This window comes from Panulirus ornatus, chromosome 38 (genome assembly GCF_036320965.1).
Source record: "Panulirus ornatus isolate Po-2019 chromosome 38, ASM3632096v1, whole genome shotgun sequence".
Lineage (NCBI taxonomy): Eukaryota > Metazoa > Arthropoda > Malacostraca > Decapoda > Palinuridae > Panulirus > Panulirus ornatus.
The window spans coordinates 28054357-28073580 of NC_092261.1; the positions used below are offsets into that span (position 1 = coordinate 28054357).

Genomic DNA, 19224 nt, shown 5'->3' on the forward strand with positions numbered 1-19224 from the left:
ATTGACAGGTGCGCGAAAGAGAGACTTTTGGATGTTAATGTGCTGGGAGGTGCAACTGGAGGGATGTCTGATCATTATCTTGTGGAGGCTAAGGTGAAGATTTGTATGGGTTTTCAGAAAAGAAGAGTGAATGTTGGGGTGAAGAGGGTGGTGAGAGTAAGTGAGCTTAGGAAGGAGACTTGTGTGAGGAAGTACCAGGAGAGACTGAGTACAGAATGGAAAAAGGTGAGAACAATGGAAGTAAGGGGAGTGGGGGAGGAATGGGAATTATTTAGGGAATCAGTGATGGATTGCGCAAAAGATGCTTGTGGCATGAGAAGAGTGGGAGATGGGTTGATTAGAAAGGGTAGTGAGTGGTGGGATGAAGAAGTAAGAGTATTAGTGAAAGAGAAGAGAGAGGCATTTGGACGATTTTTGCAGGGAAAAAATGCAATTGAGTGGGAGATGTATAAAAGAAAGAGACAGGAGGTCAAGAGAAAGGTGCAAGAGGTGAGAAAAAGAGCAAATGAGAGTTGGGTTGAGAGAGTATCATTAAATTTTAGGGAGAATAAAAAGATGTTCTGGAAGGAGGTAAATAAAGTGCGTAAGACAAAGGAGCAAATGGGAACTTCAGTGAATGGCGCAAATGTGGAGGTGATAACAAGTAGTGGTGATGTGAGAAGGAGATGGAGTGAGTATTTTGAAGGTTTGTTGAATGTGTTTGATGATAGAGTGGCAGATATAGGGTGTTTTGGTCGAGGTGGTGTGCAAAGTGAGAGGGTTAGGGAAAATGATTTGGTAAACAGAGAAGAGGTAGTAAAAGCTTTGCGGAAGATGAAAGCCGGCAAGGCAGCAGGTTTGGATGGTATTGCAGTGGAATTTATTAAAAAAGGGGGTGACTGTATTGTTGACTGGTTGGTAAGGTTATTTAATGTATGTATGACTCATGGTGAGGTGCCTGAGGATTGGCGGAATGCGTGCATAGTGCCATTGTACAAAAGCAAAGGGGATAAGAGTGAGTGCTCAAATTACAGAGGTATAAGTTTGTTGAGTATTCCTGGTAAATTATATGGGAGGGTATTGATTGAGAGGGTGAAGGCATGTACAGAGCATCAGATTGGGGAAGAGCAGTGTGGTTTCAGAAGTGGTAGAGGATGTGTGGATCAGGTGTTTGCTTTGAAGAATGTATGTGAGAAATACCTAGAAAAGCAAATGGATTTGTATGTAGCATTTATGGATCTGGAGAAGGCATATGATAGAGTTGATAGAGATGCTCTGTGGAAGGTATTAAGAATATATGGTGTGGGAGGCAAGTTGTTAGAAGCAGTGAAAAGTTTTTATCGAGGATGTAAGGCATGTGTACGTGTAGGAAGAGAGGAAAGTGATTGGTTCTCAGTGAATGTAGGTTTGCGGCAGGGGTGTGTGATGTCTCCATGGTTGTTTCATTTGTTTATGGATGGGGTTGTTAGGAAGGTGAATGCAAGAGTTTTGGAAAGAGGGGCAAGTATGAAGTCTGTTGTGGATGAGAGAGCTTGGGAAGTGAGTCAGTTGTTGTTCGCTGATGATACAGCGCTGGTGGCTGATTCATGTGAGAAACTGCAGAAGCTGGTGACTGAGTTTGGTAAAGTGTGTGGAGGAAGAAAGTTAAGAGTAAATGTGAATAAGAGCAAGGTTATTAGGTACAGTAGGGTTGAGGGTCAAGTCAATTGGGAGGTGAGTTTGAATGAGAAAAACTGGAGGAAGTGAAGTGTTTTAGATATCTGGGAGTGGATCTGGCAGCGGATGGAACCATGGAAGCGGAAGTGGATCATAGGGTGGGGGAGGGGGCGAAAATTCTGGGAGCCTTGAAGAATGTGTGGAAGTCGAGAACATTATCTCGGAAAGCAAAATGGGTATATTTGAAGGAATAGTGGTGCCAACAATGTTGTATGGTTGCGAGGCGTGGGCTATGGATAGAGTTGTGCACAGGAGGATGGATGTGCTGGAAATGAGATGTTTGAGGACAATATGTGGTGTGAGGTGGTTTGATCGAGTAAGTAATGTAAGGGTAAGAGAGATGTGTGGAAATAAAAAGAGCGTGGTTGAGAGAGCAGAAGAGGGTGTTTTGAAATGGTTTGGGCACATGGAGAGAATGAGTGAGGAAAGATTGACCAAGAGGATATATATGTTGGAGGTGGAGGGAACGAGGAGACGAGGGAGACCAAATTGGAGGTGGAAAGATGGAGTGAAAAAGATTTTGTGTGATCGGGGCCTGAACATGCAGGAGGGTGAAAGGAGGGCAAGGAATAGAGTGAATTGGAGCGATGTGGTATACCGGGGTTGACGTGCTGTCAGTGGATTGGATCAGGGCATGTGAAGCGTCTGGGGTGAACCATGGAAAGCTGTGTAGGTGTGTATATTTGCGTGGGTGGACGTGTATGTATATACATGTGTATGGGGTTGGGTTGGGCCATTTCTTTCGTCTGTTTCCTTGCGCTACCTCGCAAACGCGTGAGACAGCGGCAAAAAAAAAAAAAATCTACAAGCTCTTCACCATTTCTGTTTACAACACTGAACACCCCATGTACACCAATTATTCCCTCAACTGCTACATTACTGTTGCTACTTATTTTTTAAATTAATAGAAATTGATTTGTGAGACTTCGGAGCCAATTTATTATACAGATTATTTTTTAATAATCATGGTAGACATGATTAAGGATGGATGTAGGTTTTTATTTGCTATTCACATTAAGGCATTTGGTATGTTACTAAAGACCTTTAAAACTATGCATTAGTCGTAACTTAATACAAATAATGAATAACTATTTTATGTCCTTGTTCAATGACATTTCAGATACTGATCCTGAGAATCCATGATTTATTGATGATGGAAAACTTTTGGATATATGCTCAAGCAAAGAAGGAAACTGGAATATTTCAATGGGTATTAAAGAGAATCCTTGTTTAAGAGACCTTCTTAGCACTCCAGGGAGAGATTTCTTGAATTTCTGCTAGAAGTTTTTCACTTATGCTTAAAGTAAGGTTAGTAAGTGTAATTTGTTCAGAGAAATACAGAATCCAAGAAAGCTTGAATGAATCTCACTTTAGGTTAATGTACTTAAGACACCTTTGCCAAATAAACTAAGGCTTGGATTTGGTTATGTTAGTCGTGTTTGACAAGATGAATGCATTATTGTAACCTAGGATGTATTACATTTGGTTATTCATTTGTTTTAGTTATTTATAGTTACCCAAGGACCTCTTTCCAAAGGCTCCTGCAACCCAGTGTTACACTGCTTTCTGGAGCAGGTAAATATGGACTCCTTTAGAGTGAGAAGTTCTTTGACTTTTTGCTCACAGTGTAACCTCATGCAGGTGGAGTCTGGTAACACCATTTGGTTATGAAGGCTCAAAAACTAAACTTAGTGGTCAGTATGATATAGTGTTGGTTTGGAGTGATTTGATGGACAAAAATAGACAAAAATAATTTCTTTGGATAGGGGTTAGGTTAGATTACATTGGTTTAATTATTTTAAACATAACTGGCAAGTAGTTTGTTTGCCTTTTTTTCCTCTAGACAGAGCTAAATGGGCATAAGAGAAAGCGCTGAAGTTACATGGTTTAAATCTCCATTTCACCCTGCAAAATAGGGTGCGTCTATTTGGGTTTCATTCTTATTGACCAGTATGATATCCAAGAGGCCAATTTATTGGGGACATAGCAACCATATAGCAATCTGATCAAGTCTATGATGACATTGGCACAGTGGTAGGATGGCACCTTGTGGCCCCCAGCTCCCATTGTTCACTTGTTCATAATTGAGCAGTGCATACCTGTTTTTGTCAGTGTTTGAGCAGTTTATACCTGTTGACCACAGTTTTTGTCAATATATGTTGTCACTTTGTGACTTTTGACTCTACATGTCAGATCTGTACCCTTTTCAATTTTTTCATAAGTGAATTATAGGTACTTTGCTCTCTCTTTACAGCTTCATGGTGCATGGCAGTTTATTTGTTCAGTTAAGCTGGTTAGCTGATCATGGGTTCATTTTACTGTATTGGTGCAGGGTCTGCTGGTTAGCTTAACTTTTGATTTTTCATATGTGCTCTTTGTCTTCCAGTGTAGGTATATTTTTGATTGAGTGTCATTTCGTGTAGGCTAAATTTTGATGAGTTTTAGCTAGACAGGCTCTTGCGTTTCTTCAGCATGATTTTGACTACACACTTAAGTTATGGCTGATGAGTTGGTATACCTAGTAATTTACTGAATTTACATTTTTTTTCTTTGGTGGAAAATGATGAAAATGGCATAGAGCACATTGTTTAGAGTATTTTATAGCATATCACTTAAGATATATAGTAGTATAGGTTCTATACGTATGGATGTGGGACTTGATCATGCTACAGGAGGTAGGTCCTGAATTCTATGCATATGTGAGGATATTGTCAAATTGTGTTGTAATATGGGACATTGATTCATATTTCTTTCCTTTTGGCTGGGATGTTCCACCAGATGGACCCCTCCATTGATGTTGTTTGTTGCTATCACTATTTTGGATGTGTCTGATTGACATGTGTCTCATTAGCTCATTTTGTGAATTTCTGTCATTAATGAAGGGTTAAAGACCCTGTGGTGGAAAGTTCCCAAATCTTTTCTAGTGTACTGATGATACATTGGAAGAACCAAGTCTGAAGGTGTCTGTGTGTGGTAATCATTGAGATCCCTCATGGAGCACTTCTGTATGGAACCTTAGTAGACCTTTGGTTGTGTACCATATCCACTGTAACAGATATATGTATATGTTAGCTTAGATGAGAATTTCTCTGGGGCTTTGCTTGTCTATTGTATGTAGAATTTTTGCTCTTGTTATTGGCCAGGTGCAATAGATTTTGGGTAAGGTGCAGCAGAATCATATTTTCCATTTCAATCTAAACTCCAGGATTGGTATATATTGTAGTTCTTGTTGAAATGAACCCCAAATTTTTATTAGGCCTCTGCAGCTTTAGTCAGTAAGCCTTGGAACACCTTATAATGATTTTTTCTTTTAAGGACCATTTGCTTATTATTCCCCTTGGGAACAAACTGAACTTCTGGTATAAGCTGGGGTGTGAGGCTGAGAGAACCAAGATAGATCTTTTGTCTTTATTTTTAAGTTCATGTAGGTGGAACTGAGGGTATACATGAAGAATTTAGGGAATGTAAATTGTCTGGGATCATGTTGCAATGAAAATGTAGTTTTTCTATATTAGTCATGTGGAGTACACTTTGTTTATGATCCTAAAGGTGTTTACTTGTATTATACTTGTATACCACATTGCTACAATTTGCTTTATCTTTTGCATTCCGCATACCCTCCTATAAGTTCGGGTCCTGATCACTCAAAGCATCTTTCCCTTCTATCCCTAGTTAGGTCTTCCCCTTACCCCTTCTCCTCATCCTCTCCACTTCTGACATGGATAATTTCTTAGTCAACTTTTTCTCTCTTATTCCCTCTGTATTTCCAAACCCTTTCAACTCACCCTCTTCAACTCTCTCAAAAAACATACTCTTGTAACTGATTTATTTGATTCAGTGAAGCATTATGCAGGTAAACCACAGACCAACAACAGGGGACAACACAATAGATCTTGTTTTTACAAATGATATGGCACTGTTTTCACTTTTAGAAATGACATGTCATTATCTTCAGATTTAAAGGTAAATGATTCAAGTCTGTCTGATGATATCAGAGAAATCACCAGTGTATGAAATGGAAATGAATGACTGTGAGCACAACACAGCAACATTATTAATAGACAGTGAGTTGAGTGGTATGAATTGTGACCACGATGAATCAGACAAGAAAAAGATAATTGTGAAGATTATAAGCACAATATGAAATGAGGTCATTAGAAAGAATGGCTTGGAGAAAAGAAAAAAAATATTGTTCAAGATTAGTCCAAGCAGTCACTGAACAGCTACCAAAGAAAACAAAAACAAGGGCAAAATGGAAAATACCTTAGGACAGTAAAATTGTAGATGAGCCGAAGAAAGGCATGGAAAAATAGAAAGAGGATAGTGCCAAAAGAAATAAGAATAAGAGAATTTGACAAGAAAATAAAGAATGCACATATTGTAATATTGAAATCCCTTCAAAGTGAACAAAAATTAATAAAGTAAAAGTTATATAGAATGTGGAAACAATACAAAGTTACAATTAACTACATGAACAAAGAGAAAAACAAGAAAGCAGTTTTTGATGAACTTGGAGAAAATTCAGCCACATTCCTCAAATATGTGATGTGAGGTGGTTTGATTAAATAGTGAAATGGCAAGAGATAGGTGAGGTAATAAAAAGAATGTGGTTGATTGATTGAGTGAGTGATGAAAGGGTAAGAGATAGGTGAGGTAATAAAAAGAGTGTGGTTGAGAAAGCTGAAGAGGATGTGCTGAAATGGTATGGACATATGGAGAGAATGAGTGAAGAAAGGTTGAGAAAGTGGATTTATTTGTCAGAAGTGGAGAGAACAGGGAGAATGGAAAACCAAATTGGAGATGGAAGGATGGAGTGAGGGCCTGAACATGTGAATGGGTGAAAGGCATGCATGGGATGGAGTGAATTGGAACAATGTTGTACACTGGGGCTGACATGCTATCAGTGGACTGAACCAGGGCATGTGAAGCATCTTGGGTTAATCATGGAAAGTTGGTGGGGCCTGGTTGTGGATACAAAACGGTAGTTTCAATGGAGTATAGATGACAGGAAGAGAATGGATGTGAGTAGATGAGGCCTTTCTTCATATGTTTTTGGCACTACCTTGCTAATGCAGGAAACATTGATCAAATATGAAGAAATCCTCAAAAAGACAAAAACAGCTGTAATGAAATCAGTGATGTTATTGAGACAGAGTTTGGATGAGAGCAAAATTGCAAGTATTCACAAACTAACATATATAACACTAATACACAAAGGAGGATCCAAACTAATTAGGACAATACAGACCACTTATCCTGACTATACACATAATAAAAGTATTTAAAAGATTGATGAAAGGATATGTATTAAACCATTTGATTAATTAGACACATGAGAGAATGATTGAGGAGGGGATGACAAAAAGTATATGCATCATAAGAGGAGGGGACAAGAAGGGGAAGACTGAATTGGAGGTGGAAGGATGAAATGAATAAGATTTTGAGTGCTTGAGGCCTGAACATATGGGAGGGTGAAAGGAGTTCATGGGTTAGAGTGAGTTGGTGCAGTGTGGAATACATAAGGGTACATGCTGTCATTGGACTGAATCAGGGCATATGAAGCAGCTAGGAAAACCATGGAAATGTCTTTGTGACCAGGTCATGGATGGGGCTGTGGTTTTAGTGCATAACACATGATAACTAGAGAATGGCATAGGAAGCAGCTAGGAATATCATGGAAAGGTCTTTGAGGCCTGGTAATAGATGGGGACTGTGGTTTTAGTGCATTACGTATGATAGCTAGAGAATGGAAGTAAACAAATGAGGCCTTTAGTTTGTCTTTTGCTGGCACTACCTCACTAACATGGGAAACTGCAGACAAGAATGAAAGCAAAAATTTTTAAGTGATGCAAATATGAAATGTTTCAAGTCAAGATGTCATTTACGGGTATAAATGTATAGAGGTTTTTATTTGCCTCATTTTGGGATTTAGATTATAGGGGTTTTTATTTACCCAAGTATTAGGTAAAGGTATATAGGTTTTTATATGCCCTTGTATGGAGTATGTATTCACATATCTGGGATTCCTCGATAAACATTTTTCACTGCTTCCAGCAGCTTGCCTCCCACACTATATACTCTTAATACCTTCCACAGAGCATCTCTATTAACTCTATCATATACCGTCTCCAGATCCATAAATGCTACATACAAATCCATTTGTTTTTCTAGGTATTTATCTCACACATTCTTCAAAGCAAACATCTGATGCACACATCCTCTACCACTTCTTAAACCACACTGCTCTTCCCCAATCTAATGTTCTGTACATGCTCTCACCCTCTCAATCAATACCGTCCCATATAATTTCCCAGGAATACTCGACAAACTTATACCTCTGTAATTTGAACACTCACCTTTATCCCCTTTGCCTTTGTACATTGGCACTGTGCATGCGTTTCACCAATCCTCAGGCACTTCACCATGAGCCATACATACATTGAATATCCTTACCAACCAGTCAACAACACCATCACCGCCTTTTTTTTACTAAGTTCCACTGCAATACCATCCAAACCCGCCGCCTTGCCAGCTTTCATCTTCTGCAAAGCTTTCACTACTTCTTCTCTGTTTACCTCACTAACATGGGAAACTACGGACAAGAATGAAAAATTTTCAAGTGATGCAAATTTGAAATGACTCAAGTCAAGATGTCATTTATGGGTATAGATGTATAGAGGTTTTTATTTGCCTCAAAAATGGGTATATTTGAAGGAATAGTGGTTCCATCAATGTTATGTGGTTGCGAGGCGTTGGCTATAGATAGGGTTGTGCAGAGTAGGGTGGATGTGTTGGAAATGAGATGTTTGAGGACAGTATGTGGTATGAGGTGGTTTGATCAAGTAAGTAATGAAAGGATGTAAGACATGTGTACGAGTAGAAAGAGAGGAAAGTGATTGGTTCTCAGTGAATGTCGGTTTGCAGCAGGGGTGCATGATGTCTCCATGGGTGTTTAATTTGTTTATGGATGGGGTTGTTAGGGAGGTGAATGCAAGAGTTTTCGAGAGAGGGGCAAGTATGTCGTCTGTTGTGGATGAGAGGGCTTGGGAAGTGAGTCAGTTGTTGTTCGCTGATGATACAGCGCTGGTGGCTGAATTTGGGTGAGAAACTGCAGAAGCTGGTGACTGAGTTTGGTAAAGTGTGTGAAAGAAGAAAGCTGAGAGTAAATGTGAATAAGAGCAAGGTTATTAAGTACAGTAGGGTTGAGGGACAAGTTAATTGGGAGGTAAATTTGAATGGAGAAAAACTGTAAGTGAAGTGTTTTAGATATCTGGGAGTGGATTTGGCAGCAGATGGAATCATGGAAGCGGAAGTGAATCATAGGATGGGGGAGGGGGCGAAAATTCTGGGAGTGTTGAAGAATGTGTGGAAGTCGAGACCATTATCTCGGAAAGCAAAAATGGGTATGTTTGAAGGAATAGTGGTTCCAACAATGTTGTATGGTTGCGAGGCATGGGCTATAGATAGGGTTGTGGGGAGGAGGATGGATGTGTTGGAAATGAAATGTTTGAAGACAATATTTAGTGTGAGGTGGTTTGATCGAGTAGGTAACGAAAGGGTAAGAGAGATGTGTGGTAATAAAATGAGTATGGTTGAGAAAGCAAAAGAGGGTGTATTGAAATGGTTTGGTCACATGGAGAGAATGAGTGAGGAAAGATTGACAAAGAGGATATATGTGTCAGAGGTGGAGGGAAGGAGGGGAAGTGGGAGACCAAATTGGAGGAGGAAGGATGGAGTGAAAAAGATTTTGAGCGATCGGGGCCTGAACATGCAGGAGGGTGAAAGATGTGCAAGGAATAGTGTGAATTGGAACGATTTGATATACCAGGGTCGATGTGTTGGGAGTGGATTGAACCAGGGCATGTGAAGCGTCTAGGGTAAACCATGGAAAGTTTTGTGGGGCTTGGATGTGGAAAGGGAGCTGTGGTTATGGTGCATTATACATGACAACTAGAGACAGTGTGAACGAATGTGGCCTTTGTTGTCTTTTCCTAGCGCTACCATGTGCGCATACGGGGGGAGGGGGTTGTCATTTCATGTGTGTCGGGGTGGTGATGAATAAATGGAGCAAGTTTGAATTATGTACATGTGTATATATGTATATGTCTTTGTATGTATATATATATTCCTATGAGTCCACGGGATAATGAAACACGAAAAGTTCCCAAGTGCACTTTCGTGTAATAATCACATCATCAGGGGAGACACAAGAGAGGAATATAACAGTCAGTTGATATATGTCGGAGAGACGAAGCTAGGATGCCATTTGGTAAACATGTGATTGTCCAAAACATGTTTTTGGGTGTTATAAGAAAGTTTATGAAATTCATGCAGGGTTTTGATATAGAAATCTAGAGTTTGAAGATTATCTTTTGTGGGTGTGAATTGAAGGAAAGGTTGACAAAGAGGAAATGTGTGTCAGGTAAAGGGAACAAGGAGAAGCGGGATACCAAATTGGAGGTGAAAGGATGAAGTGAAAAAGATTTTGAGTGATTGGTGCCCTAACATACAGGAGGGTAAGAGGCGTGCAAGTAAGAGTTAATTGGAATGATGTGGTATACTGGGGTCGACATGCTGTCAATGGACTGAACCAGGGCATGTGAAACATCAGGTGTAAGCCTTGGAAAGGTCTGTTGGGCCTGGATGTGGATAGGGAGCTGAGGTTTTGGTGCATTACACATGACAACTAGAGCATTACACATGACAGCTAGTTAATAAGTGTGAATGAATGTTGCCTTTTTTGTCTGTTTTCCTGGCGCTACCTTGTTGGAGTGTTGGGCAGTGATGCTGTTTCCTATGGGGTGGGATGGTGGTGGGAATCAGTTGAAGGCACGCAGGTATGAATATGTACTTATGTATATATGTTTATGTCTGTATATGTATGTAGATTTTGAGCAATCGGGGCCTGAACATACAGGAGGGTGAGAGGATTGCAAGGAATAGAGTGAAATGGAACGATGTGGTATACTGGGGTCAATGTGCTCTCAATGGACTGAACCATAGAAAGGTCTGTGGAGCCTGGATATGGATCGGGAGCTGTTGTTTTGATGCATTACACATGACAGCTAGAGACTGAGTATGAAGGAATGTGGCCTTTTTTTGTGTTTTCCTGATACTACCTTGCTGGAGCAGGGGGTAGCGGTGCTGTTTCCTGTGGGGCAGGGTAGTGCCAGGAAAGGATGAAGGCAAGCAAGTATGAATATGTACCTGTGTATATATGTATATGTATGTGTATGTATATGTGCGTGTATGGACATTTATATATTTATTTTTCATTGTACTTTACTGCCGTCTCCCGGGTTAGTGAGGTAGTAGAGGGGAAACAGACGAGGAATGGTCCATCCCGCGCACATGCACATATATATACATAAATGCTCACACATGCACATATACATACATATACATTTCAACGTATACATACATATACCTTTTTTTTATTATACATAATCTCCGTCTCCCGTGTCAGCGAGGTAGTGCAAGGAAGCAGATGAGGAGTGGCCCAACCCACCCACATACACATGTATATCCATGAACATCCATGCACGCACATATATGTACATAAACATTTCAACGCATACATACATACACAGACGTATACATATACACATGTACATATTCATACAGAAGAAGGAGTCACGTGGGGAGTGCTCATCCTCCTTGAAGGCTCAGATTGGGGTGTCTAAATGTGTGTGGATGTAACCAAGATGAGAAAAAAGGAGAGATAGGTAGTGTGTTTGAGGAAAGGAAAGAGAGATATACATAAGTATACGTATGTAAATAGGAGAGATGGCCAGAGAGCGTTATTGAATTACGTGTTAATTGATAGGCGCGCGAAAGAGAGACTTTTGGATGTTAATATGCTGAGAGGTGCAACTGGAGGGATGTCTGATCATTATCTTGTGGAGGCGAAGGTGAAGATTTGTAGAGGTTTTCAGAAAACGAGAGAGAATGTTGGGGTGAAGAGAGTGGTGAAAATGAGTGAGCTTGGGAAGGAGACTTGTGTGAGGAAGTGCCAGGAGAGACTATGTACAGAATGGAGAAAGGTGAGAACAAAGGACATAAGGGGAGTGGGTGAGGAATGGGATGTATGTAGGGAAGCAGTGATGGCTTGCGCAAAAGATGCTTGTGGCATGAGAAGTGTGGGAGGTGGGCAGATTAGAAAGGGTAGAGTGGTGGGATGAAGTAAGATTATTAGTGAAAGAGAAGAGAGAGGCATTTGGACAATTTTTTGCAGGGAAATAATGCAAATGAGTGGGAGAAGTATAAAAGAAAGATGCAGGAGGTCAAGAGAAAGGTGCAAGAGCTGAAAAAGAGGGCAAATGAGAGTTGGGGTGAGAGAGTATCATTAAGTTTTCGGGAGAATACAAAGATGTTTTGGAAGGAGGTAAATAAAGTGCGTAAGACAAGGGAACAAATGGGAACTTCAGTGAAGGGGGCTAATGGGGAGGTGATAACAAGTAGTGGTGATGTGAGGAGATGGAGTGAGTATTTTGAAGGTTTGTTGAATGTGTTTGATGATAGAGTGGCAGATATAGGGTGTTTTGGTCGAGGTGGTGTGCAAAGTGAGAGGGTTAGGGAGAATGATCTGGTAAACAGAGAAGAGGTAGTAAAAGCTTTATGGAAGATGAAAGCCAGCAAGGCAGCGGGTTTGGATGGTATTGCAGTGGAATTTATTAAAAAAGGGGGTGACTGTATTGTTGACTGATTGGTTAGGTTATTTAATGTATGTATGACTCATGGTGAGGTGCCTGAGGATTGGCGGAATGCTTGCATAATACCATTGTACAAAGGCAAAGGGGATAAAAGTGAGTACTCAAATTACAGAGGTATAAGTTTGCTGAGTATTCCTGGTAAATTATATGGGAGGGTATTGGTTGAGAGGGTGAAGGCATGTACAGAGCATCAGATTGGGGAAGAGCAGTGGGGTTTCAGAAGTGGTAGAGGATGTGTTGATCAGGTGTTTGCTTTGAAGAATGTATGTGAGAAATACTTAGAAAAGCAAATGGATTTGTATGTAGCATTTATGGATCTGGAGAAGGCATATGATAGAGTTGATAGAGATGCTCTGTGGAAGGTACTAAGAATATATGGTGTGGGAGGCAAGTTGTTAGAAGCAGTGAAAAGTTTTTATCGAGGATGTAAGGCATATATACGTTTAGGAAGAGAGGAAAGTGATTGATTCTGAGTGAATGTAGGTTTGCGGCAGGGGTGTGTGATGTCTCCATGGTTGTTTATTTTGTTTATGGATGGGTTTGTTAGGGAAGTGAATGCAAGAGTTTTGGAAAGAGGGGCAAGTATGCAGTCTGTTGTGGATGAGAGAGCTTGGGGAGTGAGTCAGTTGTTCGCTGATGATACAGCGCTGGTAGCTGATTCATGTGAGAAACTGCAGAAGCTGGTGACTGAGTTTGGTAAAGTGTGTGAAAAGAAAGCTGAGAGTAAGTGTGAATAAGAGCAAGGTTATTAGGTACAGTATGGTTGAGGGACAAGTCATTTGGAGGTAAGTTTGAAAGGAGAAAAACTGGAGGAAGTGAAGTGTTTTAGATATCTGGGAGTGGATTTGGCAGCAGATGGAACCATGGAAGTGGAAGTGAATCATATGGTGGGGGAGAGGGTGAAAGTTCTGGGAGCGTTGAAGAATGTGTGGAAGTCGAGAGCATTATCTCGGAAAGCAAAAATGGGTATGTTTGAAGGAATAGGGGTTCCAACAATCTTATATGGTTGCGAGGCATGGGCTATAGATAGAGTTGTGCAGAGGAGGGTGGATGTGCTGGAAATGAGATGTTTGAGGACAATATGTGGTGTGAGGTGGTTTGATCGAGTAAGTAATAATAGGGTAAGAGAGAGGTGTGGTAATAAAAAGAGTGTGGTTGAGAGAGCAGAAGATGGTGTTTTGAAATGGCTTGGTCACATAGAAAGAATGAGTGAGGAAAGATTGACCAAGAGGATATATGTGTTAGAGGTGGAGGGAACGAGGAGAAGTGGGAGACCAAATTGGAGGTGGAAAGATGGAGTGAAAAAGATTTTGAGTGATTGGGGCCTGAACATGCAGGAGGGTGAAAGGCGTGCAAAAAATAGAGTGGATTGGAATGATGTGGTATACCGGGGTTGAAGTGCTGTCACTGGATTGAACCAGGGCATTTGAAGCATCTGGGTAAACCATGGAAAGTTCTGTGGGGCCTAGATGTGGTTTCAGTGCATTATTACATGACAGCTAGAGACTGAGTGTGAATGAATGTGGCCTTTGTTGTCTTTTCCTAGTGCTACCTCACGCACATGATGGGGGAGGGGGTTGTTATTTCATGTGGGATGGGGTGGCAATGGGAATGAATAAAGGCAGACAGTATGAATTATGTACATGTGTATATATGTATATGTCTGTGTGTATATATATATGTATACGTTGAGATGTATAGGTATGTATATTTGCGTGTGTGGACGTGTATGTATATACATGTGTGGGTGGGTGGGTTGGGCCATTCTTTCGTCTGTTTCCTTGTGTTACCACGCTAATGCGGGAGACAATGACAAAGCAAAATAAAATATAAAAATGATATTCATACTGCCTTCATCCATTCTTGTTGCCACCCCACCGCACATGAAATGGCATCCCACCCACCAGTGAAGTAGTGCCAGGAAAAGACAAAAAAAAACGCCACATTCGTTCACACTCAGTCTCTAGCTTTCATGTGCAGTGCACCGAAAGCACAGCTCCCTTTCCACATCCAGGCCCCTCAGACCTTTCCATGGTTTACCCCAGACATTTCACATGCCCTGGTCCAATCCATTGACAGCACATCGACCCCGGTATACCACATCATTACAGTTCACTCAATTCCTTGCACACCTTTCACACTCCTGTATGTTCAGGCTCCGATCGCTCAAAATCTTTTTCACTCCATCCTTCCACCTCCAAGTTGGTCTCCCACTTCTCCTCGTTCCCTCCACCTCTGACACATATAGCCTCTTTGTCATCTTTCCTCACTCATTCTCTCCATGTGATCAAACCATTTCAATACACCCTTCTACTCTATCAACCACGCTCTTTTTATTATCACACATCTCTCTGGACCTCTAATTACTTACTCGATCAAACCACCTCACACCACATATTGTCCTCAAACATCTCATTTCCAACACATCCACCCTCCCCTCCATTGTTGGAACCACTATTACTTCAAACATACCCATTTTTGCTCTCTGAGATAATGCTCTCGCCTTCCACACATTCTTCAACGCTCCCAGAACTTTCGCCCCCTCCCCCACCCTGTGACTCACTTCTGCTTCCATGGTTCCATCCACTGCCAAATCCACTCGCAGATATCTAAAACACTTCACTTCCTCCAGTTTTTCTCCTTTCAAACTTACCTCCCAATTGACTTGTCCCTCAACCCTGCTGTACCTAATAACCTTGCTCATATTCTCATTTACTTTCAGCTTTCTTTTTTCACACACTTTTCCAAACTCAGTCACCAGCTTCTGCAGTTTCTCACCTGAATCAGCCATAAGCACTGTATCATCAGTGAACAACAACTGACTCACTTCCCAAGTATTCTCATCCACAACAGACTGTGTACTTGCCCCTCTCTCCAAAACTCTTGCATTCACCTCCCTAACAACCCTATCCATGAACAAATTAAACAACCATGGAGACATCACACACCCCTGCCGCAAACTGACATTCACTGAAAACCAATCACTTTCCTTTCTTTCCTACTCGTACACATGCCTTACATCCTCGATAAAAACTTTTAACTGCTTCTAACAACTTGCCTCCCACACCATATAATCTTAATACCTTCCACAGAGCATCTCTATCAATTCCATCATATGCCTTCTCCAGATCCATAAATGCTACATACAAATCCATTTGTTTTTCTAAGTAATTCTCATATACATTCTTCAAAGCAAACACCTGATCTACGCATCCTCTACCACTTCTGAAACTACACTGCTCTTCCCCAATCTGATGCTCTGTACATGTCTTCACTCTCTCAATCAATACTTTCCCATATAATTTCCTAGGAATACTCAACAAACTCATACCTCTGTAATTTGAACACTTACCTTTATCCCCTTTGCCTTTGCACATTGGCAATATGCATGCATTCTGCCAATTCTCAGGCACTTCACCATGAGCCATACATACATTGAATATCCTTACCAACCAGTCAACAACCCAGTCACCCCCGTTTTTGAATAAATTCCGCTGCAGTACCATCCAAACCCGCAGCATTGCTGGCTTTCATCTTCCACAAAGCTTTTACTACCTCTTCTCTGTTTACCAAATCATTCTCCCTAACCCTTTCACTTCGCACACCACCTCGACTAAGACACTCTATATCTGCCACTTTATCATCTAACACATTCAAAAACCCTTCAAAATACTCTTTCCATCTCCTTCTTACATCACCATTACTTGTTATTACCTCCCCATTGGCCCCCTTCACCGATGTTCCCATTTGTTGTCTTGTCGTACCCATTTTATTTACCTCCTTCCAAAACATCTTTTTATTCTCCCTAAAACATAATGATACTCTCGTACTCCAACTCCCATTTGCCCTGTTTTTCCCCTCTTGCACCTTTCACTTGACCTCTTGCCTCTTTCTTTTATACATCTCCCAGTCATTTCTACTATTTTCCTGCAAAAATCATCCAAATGCTCCCCTCTTCTCTTTCACTAATAATCTTTCTTCTTCATCCCACCACTCACTACCCTTTCTAATCTGCCCACCTCCCATGCTTCTCATGCCACAAGCATCTTTTGTGCAAGCCATCACTGCTTCCCTAAATGCATCCTATTTCTACCCCACTCCCGTTTCGTCCCTTGCTCTCACCTTTTTCCATTCTGTACTCAGTCTCTCCTGGTACTTCCTCACACAAGTCTCCTTCCCAAGCTCATTTACTCTCACCACTCTCTTCACCCCAACATTCTGTTGCCATCTTCCGCGTTAGTGAGGTAGCGCAAGGAAATAGACGAAAGAATGGCCCAACCCACCCACATTCACATGTATATACATACATGTCCACACATGCACATATACATACATATACTTTTCAACGTATACATATATATACATACACAGACATATACATGTATACACATGTCCATAATTCATACTTGCTGCCTTTATCTATCCTGGCACCACCCTGCCACACATGAAATGACAACCCCCTCCCCTGCACGTGCGTTAGGTAGCACTAGGAAAAGACAACAAAGGCCACATTCGTTCACACTCAGTCTCTAGCTGTCATGTATAATGCACCGAAACCAGAGCTCCCTTTCCATATACAGGCCCCACAAAACTTTCTATGGTTTACCCCAGATGCTTCACATGCTCTGGTTCAATCCATTGACAGCACGTCGACCCTGGTATACCACATTGTTCCAGTTCACTCTATTCCTTGCCCACCTTTCACCCTCCTGCTTGTTCAGGCGCCGATCGCTCAAAATCTTTTTCACTCCATCCTTCCACCTCCAATTTGGTCTCCCATTTCCCCTTGTTCCCTCCACCTCTGACATATATGTCCTCTTTGTCAATCTTTCCTCACTCATTCTCTCCATGTGACCAAACCATTTCAATACACCCTGTTCTGCTCTCTCAACCACGCTCTTTTTACTACGACACTTTTCTCTTACCCTTTCCTTACTTACCCGATCAAACCACCGCACACCACATATTGTCCTCAAACATCTCATTTCCAACACATCCACCCTCTTCTGCACAACCTTTTCTATAGCCCATGCCTTGAAACCAAGTAACATTGTTGGAACCACTATTCCTTTAAACATATCCATTTTTTTGTCCGAGATAACGCTCTCACCTTCCACACATTCTTCAATTCTCCCAGAACCTTTGCCCCCTCCCCAACCCTGTGACTCACTCCTGCTTCTATGGTTTTATCTGCTGCCAAATCCACTCCCAGATGTCTAAAACACTTCACTTCCACCAGTCTTTCTCCATTCAAACTTACCTCCCAATTAACTTGTCCCTCAACCCTACTGAAAACCTAATAACCTTGCTCTTATTCACATTTACTCTCAGCTTTCCTTCCAAAAGATCTTTTTTTATTTTATTCTATTATATTTAACCGCCGTCTCCCACATCAGCAAGTTTGCAAACGAAACAGATGAGGAATTGCCCAACCCACCCACTTATCCATGTATACACATAAATGCCCACACATGCACATATACATACATATACATTTCATTGTATACATACTATAGAAACACAGACATATACATATATACACATGTACATATCAATACTTGCTGTCTTCATCCATTCCTGTCACCATCCTGCCACACACGAAATAGCATCCCCCAGCGAGGCAGTGCCAGGAAGAACTAAAAAAGGCCACATTCATTCACATTCAGCTTCTAGCTGTCATGTGTACAACACATCTTTCCAATTCACTTCCCTCCCTGCATGCCCCTCACTCTCCTGTATGTTCAGGCCCTGACCACTCAAAATCTTTTTTGCTCCATCCCTCCACTTAAATTTTGGTCTCCTGCTTGTCCTTCTTCCCACCCCCTTTGACACATATATCTTTTATTCTCCATAAAATTTAATGATATTCCCTCAATCCAACTCTCTTTTGCCCTCTTTTTCCCCTCATTCACCTTTCTCTTGACCTCTTGCCACTTTCTTTTATACATCTCCCAGTCATTTGCACTACTTTCCTGCAAAAATCATCCAAACGCCTCTCTCTTCTCTTTCACTAACAATCTTACTTCTTCATCCCACCTCTCACTACCTTTTCTGATCTGCCCACCTCCCACCTTTCTCATGCCACATGCATCTTTTGCATAAGCCATCACTGCTTCCCTAAATATATTCCATTCTTCCCCCACTCCCTTTATGTCATTTCGAAGCTCACTTACTCTCACCACTCTCTTCTACCCAACATTCTCTCTTCTTTTCTGAAAACCTCCTCAAGATAGTAATCAAACATCCCTCCAGCTGCCCCTCTCAGCACAGTAACATCCAAAAGTCTCTCTTTCACTCGCGTATCAATTAACATGTATTCCAGTAACACCCTCTCGCCATCTATCCTATTTACATATGTATACTTATGTATATCTGTCTTTCAATCCAGGTATTCCCAGTCACCAGTCCTTTTTCAGTACACAAATCCACAAGCTCTTCACCATTTCCATTTACAACACTGAACACCCCATGCACACCAATTATACCCTCACCTGCCTCATTATTCACCTTTGCATTCAAATCACCCATCACTATAACTTGGTCTCGTGCATCAAAGCTGCTAACACACTCACTCAGCTGCTCCCAAAACACTTGCCTTTCATGATCTTTCTTCTCATGATCAGGTGTATTCACCAGTAATCACCCATCTTTCTCCATCCACTTTCAGTTTTACCCATATCAATTTAGAGTTTACTTTCTTACACTATATTACATATTCCCACAACTCCTGCTTCAAGAGGAGTGCTCCTCCTTCCTTTGCTCTTGTCCTCTGATCAACCCCTGACTTTACTCCCAAGACATTCCCAAACCACTCTTC

The 19224-nt window shown here is 41.2% G+C and overlaps 1 protein-coding gene across 2 annotated transcripts in view; it reads left to right on the forward strand.

Moving 5' to 3' along the window:
• The window catches only part of LOC139760937 (uncharacterized), a 161801-nt gene that overhangs the window by 33349 nt on the left and 109228 nt on the right, over nt 1-19224 (forward strand). The window contains exon 2 of one of the 2 annotated variants that reach the window (XM_071684724.1): nt 2816-3003. The exons of the other annotated variant lie outside the window; for it this stretch is intronic. The gene's annotated coding sequence lies outside the window, so the exon portion shown is untranslated. The remainder of the gene's footprint in view (nt 1-2815; nt 3004-19224) is intronic. 2 annotated transcript variants of the gene reach the window in all.